The following is a 5,765-nucleotide window of genomic DNA, read 5'->3' as shown; positions in this document are numbered from 1 at the left end:
CTCGAATTATAAGAAGCTAGACCAAAGATAGGAAAGTGAAAGCTAAACCAAAGTAGACATGGGAATGGCATTTCTTAAGACTAATAAACCATCCTCAGGTTGAATTTGTAAGTATTCATGCATGATTTTATATTTGTGTAAGGCTGAAGTACTTACACAGTTTTGGGCTTAGCATTTTGAGTCAGTGTGACCAATTCCAAGTTTTATGCAAGATGGCCTTAGGATGTAAAATACATTAAGTGCAGAAGTAGATGTTAAATTCAAGCACTTGAGTAAATGGCTACACCACAAACCTGGATGCATAGGAAAATGAGAGGGGAAGAGCCAAAACTGTTGATCTTAAATCAACATTGATAAAGAATATATAATTTTAGGTTGTTGGAACACATTTTATTGATGAAGAGTGCTGAATTTATACATGAGCTTGTAACTGAAATGACATTAGAATAACAGAAAATCAAGCTACTAGATAATGATGAACTACTTCCTATAAAATAGAAACCAAATCTTGACCAAATAAAAACATGAAAATATTTGGATGTTGCAAATTTTGTGCAAGACTCCAACTGCAATATTTAACTTCAAAATTCAAATTCTAGCAGATACTAAGGCAAAATTCAAAATTCAACACTCCTCCTTGACTTAGTAGATGCAAACTCCAAGTCTTCCATATAGAAACTCAAACCAAACTTTGAAAGGGGTCTGCTTCTTTAATGCTTTTGTTGGCAATCTGTTAAGCAAATATACTGCTGTACTTGCAACTTCAACCCAAAATTTTTTAGGCAGATCTTTTTCATGTAGAAGACATCTTGTCATCTCCAAAATCGTTCTATTTTTCCTCTCCATGACTCCATTTTGTTGTGGATTATATGGTGCAGTGAGCTGGTGAACAATGCCCGCATTCCCTTTTAAGGATGGTGTCTTTTGAGGTCCACCAACATCAGTATGCACCAGTTGTAATTTTTGGGTTGCTCTCCAGGATGTTTTCTTTGGAAAGGGAAGTTTAGTTTGCTTCCCATATTGACAAGTAGCACATATAGGAAGATCTTTTTCTAAGTCAGGAAGTCCTTTAGCTATTTGATTTTTCTTCATGTAGAGCACAACATCATGATGAAAGTGCCCGAGCCTTCTGTGCCAAAGTATTGTTGTGCTATCTTGTTGTAAAACAGCAGCATGCTCATCTTCCAGTAAATTCAAGGCAAAACTCTTGCCCTTCATTTTTATGTTGAACACCTCTTTGCCTTTAGCATCCTTGATAATGCAATTCCTATTTTCAAAATAAACTTTAAATCCTTTCTCAACGAGCTGTCCAACACTGAGGAAGTTTTGGTCAATGTCAGGCACAAACAAAACATTAGAAATGAGTTTCAAACTTGTTTGGCTTTCGACAGCAATCGTTCCTTTGCCCTTCATTGGAATATACTCACCATTTCCAATTCTGACTTTGGAAATAGCTGTTCTATCAAGTTCTCTAAAAAGATCTTGATTATTTGTCATGTGGTTTGTACAACCACTATCCACAAGCCAACTTTTAGAGGTGCTTTTATTAGCAAAACATGTTGCTACAAACAATTGCTCCTCTTGATAATAGTCAACCGTTGCACTAGTTTCTTTCTGCTGTTGATTTTTGCAAATCCTATCCACATGTCCTTGTTTACCACACTTGTTGCATTGCACATTTGGTCTCCACCAACATTTTTGTGGAGAATGATTTGTCTTCTTGCAATGAGGACAAGGTGGAAAAACTCCATTTTTCTGGTTGTTGTTGCTTGGCTTGTTGTTATTCTTCTTTCCATTTTTATGGCATGTATTTTTCTGCATTCTTGCTTGAAATGCTCCTTCTACAATGTCTCCTTTTCTCATGAGTCTTCTTTGTTCCACAGCCTCCAAGGAATGTAATAATTATGTCAAGCTAATAGTTGATAGATCCTTTGAATTCTCCAAAGAGGAAATTATAGCTTCATATTTCTCAGGAAGTGTAACCAATATCTTTTGAACAATCTTCTCATTGGAAAATTCTTTTCCAAGCAGCCTAACTTTGTCAGCTATTGAAAGAAGTTGTGCAACATAGTCTTTAACAACATCAGACTCCCTCATTTTCTTTATTTTAAATTCTCGAATCAAGTTCATCACCTGCATGTTCTTGATTCTTTCATCTCCTTTGTATTCCTCCTTGAGATACTCCCAAATTTCTATAACTAAATCAATTTTCATGATTTTGATGAAAATTGATGGTAAAACTGCAGCAAACAAGCAAGCCTTCGCTTTAGCCTTTCTTGTCTTTCTTTCTTTATGCAACTTCATTTGAGCCACAATTGGATCGGCTCCCAGGGGAGGAACTTCATAATTTTCTTCCACTGATTCCCAAACATCAAGTGCTCGTAGATGAACTATCATTCTAACAGCCTAAGTTTCATAATTGTCTCCATCAAGAATTGATGGTGCAGTTATGAGACTTGACTCCTCCATTGCTAGATGATTTTAGAAGGTGCTTGGGTTCACTCGTGGTGTTTTGGGTTCACTTACCTCACAGGTCTTTAGGTGTTTAGGCACTCTCAAGGTATTCAGGCTCACTCAACTCACTGGCCTCTCAAGATAACTTTAGCTCTGATGCCACAATGTTGATCTTAGATTAACATTGATACAAAATATATAATTTTGGGTTACTGGAACACACATTTTATTGATGAAGAGTGATGAATTTATACATGAGCTTGTAATTGAAATGACATTAGAATATCAGAAAATCAAGCTACTAGATAATGAAGAACTACTTCCTATAAAATAGAAACCCAATCTTGACCAAATAAAAACAAGAAAATATTTAGATGTTGTAGATTTTGTGCAAGACTCCAACTATAATATTTAACTTCAAAATTAAAATTCTAGCAGATACTAAGGCAAAATTCAAAATTCAACAAAAACTCGGGGGCATTGGGTTGCTTCCTGACCAGTTAAACAAGCCAAAAATCTACACGGAAGAAACAATATCATATAAGATTCAGTTCATCACACAAGAATGCATTGTATAGGATGAATGTGAACTTGTGTTTGAAATGGCCATACTGAAAGCCAAATCTTTCCACAAGAGGGAATGGATGTCACTCCACTACGATCGAGGATCCATTTACACCCTCTTGCACAAGCATTGTCTCTACCACCATCACACCCTTCTCCAAGGATATGCATACAAATGTAGCTAAGTGTTGTACAAAACAGGATGCTGTGTTCCTCAATATGCAATCCCCACCCACCATCTTCATTCTTCAATGTACATAAGCCATTTTCACACTTTAAAGCTCCAAGCCCATTTATGAAGTTAGGATGATGACTAGGTTCAAAATATATATATACCTGATGACAATATAGGTAGCGACGAATTCTTTGCGATATTCTCCAAGCAGTACAATGTCAAGATGCCCTATAATGTATAGACATATGACCTGCATTTTCCATGAAATTATGCCAATGAGAAAGACCATTAAAATGATCTATATACATGATTTTAAGGAGGGTGAGAAGATGTTAAATAGACTCACCAGGGGAGGAAGGAAAAACAAGGGGCCGGAATGTTCAGCAGGCCAATGGCCATCACTTACCTGCAAGGCTGAAAAGAAATGTGCACCCCTTCTCACTGCTATTGTGGTTGTCTCTTTCGTAATTTCTTCACCATCCCCAATCTTAACTTGTGGTATTGTTTGTTTCAAAATTTTCTCTCTAAAAAACTGCAGGTTTTTTTTTGGCCAAATGAAATGGTTGTCTCTTTAAATTAACCTCAATAGTAAATATATATTTTGTATTCAAATCCTACAAACTTAACCTTTTAGGAAATTAGTTGTTTAACATGGTATCAAAGCTCGGTTTTGGAATTGGTCTTACCTCTCATTATCCAACAATTTGCTTGATGTTGTCTCAATCAGTTTAAAAGAAAAGAAAAAAAAGGTAAATTAACCTCAATTGTAAGCATCTATTTATACAATTGTTCCAAGCTAAGAGAATCAAGATAGAGTTAGCAATTGTTAAATCACATAATATATATTTTGGGTTCAAATCCTACAAACTTAACTTTTTAAGAAATTAGTTGTTCAATATAGTACCAATGCTCAGTTTTGGAATTGGTTTCACCTCTCATTATCCGACAATCTGGTGTGTATGAGGAGAATATTGTTGGGTTTTCCCATATCTTTTATAGAAGGAATTGGGTGACTCTTTATCAGTGTGCATGAAAATCTCACCCTTTAAGCTAATTTTTGGGGTGAGAAGGCCCAAAATCACCCAATAGTAGTATCCCCAATATATCTTTTCTGTTTTCTTTTTCTTTTTTACTTTATGATATCCTTACCTCATTTGGTGGGAGGTGAACGTCATATGGTGGCCCACTATAGTCACCTTGTTTGATGAAGTCAAGTGGTTTCAATACATGTTTCTTTTCCCAATTTATCAAGTTCGCGTGCAAGCCTGAAAATAGAAGCTGCACATGTAAGAGGGAGGGAGGGAGAGAGAGAGAGAGAGAGAGAGAGAGAGAGAGAGAGAGAGAGAGAGAGAGATTATGGTTGTTTGGTGGTGAAAACATGATTCTAAAGAGGACCCCATATCTTGCGATTTTTTGCGATTTTTTGGGTTCCTTTTTTCATAGAAATCATCACTCATAATCAAACAAATGGAAACAAAACAAGGAAAGCAATGTAGCTAGACTACGTAAAACAAGAAGTATGTATGCATGGAAGACACGTATAGCCAGTGAAAAACTGCAATCTAGGACGCAGATGACAGATCAATATCTGTTGTGATATCAAGACTTGAGATAGATGAGATCAAATCACCTGCATCCGCCAAAGGAGGTCGTTGCTGGGCTTAACCTGAAGCCGGTTTTTCCAGAAATTTTCACGAGCTGCTTCGACCTCAGCTCGCTCTTTTGTGGTTCCATAGTCAGGATCAAACTCCCATATGTCTTCCCACGAAGTTGTTGGTGGTGTAGATGTAGGGATCATTGCCTCCATCTGCAACCTTGAGCCTCCACATTTTCTAACTCACCAAACAGACGAGATATATCTCTATATATATCTAAGTTTACAAATATGTGTGTCTCCCTTCCGAAAACACCTGCTGATCATGCAATCACCAGAAAGGTAAAACAAGCTTTTCTTTGCAGTAAAATTAAGTTAAAATGATACAGACCAAGGACAGAGAGATAGGTGCTGGGTGGGCAGAGAAGAGAGAAACTTCAGAAACTTGGAATGGCGAGTTCCAGGTGGGAATCATTCATTCATATAGAAGCACAACACCAAGTCAGTCACCAACCCCCATCACTTCTATTAATTCATTTTTCACCCACTTCAAGTATTTTATGGATTTTTTCACCAACCCCCACCAAGTTTGTGGAATTTTTTATTGATATATTTTATTTCAAAGAAAAGCTTGTCTTACCTTTACGGAGCCTCTGATATAAGGATGGTGATTGCATTACCAGCAGGTGGCTGTCGTTTTGTTAGAATTATTGAACCTCTGTAATTAAAAAATTGAATCAGGCTATTTAATGTCTCTCTAAAATTTTTCTTATGATTACATGATGTTGTAGACTTCCCAAATATATTGATAGAATTTTGTTTGCATCTAAAATCATTTTTCAATTAAGAAATATAAACCAATTTTTCAATAGGTCCATTTTTTCACTCTATTTCGGACATCAGAAATTGTTTTTTAAAATTAAATCATTTCATGATCTCTTTAATTTGTTTTGATATTTTTACATTAATTTAAATTCT

General features: G+C 36.0%; 1 long non-coding RNA gene across 1 annotated transcript; it reads right to left on the bottom strand.

Annotated features, from left to right (window-relative positions):
• Positions 1-3,991: 3,991 nt before the first annotated feature.
• On the bottom strand, positions 3,992-5,252 carry LOC117909136. Its single transcript, XR_004650306.1, has 3 exons — positions 5,179-5,252; positions 4,824-5,106; positions 3,992-4,458 (listed from the first exon to the last, which is right to left on the bottom strand). It is a non-coding gene; the product is annotated as an uncharacterized LOC117909136 (long non-coding RNA).
• Positions 5,253-5,765: the final 513 nt, after the last annotated feature.

This window comes from Vitis riparia, chromosome 19, assembly GCF_004353265.1.
Source record: "Vitis riparia cultivar Riparia Gloire de Montpellier isolate 1030 chromosome 19, EGFV_Vit.rip_1.0, whole genome shotgun sequence".
In the NCBI taxonomy this organism is placed as follows: Eukaryota; Viridiplantae; Streptophyta; class Magnoliopsida; order Vitales; family Vitaceae; genus Vitis; species Vitis riparia.
The sequence above is the reverse complement of the archived record's forward strand: the minus strand, read 5'-3'. Positions and strand labels throughout refer to the sequence as shown.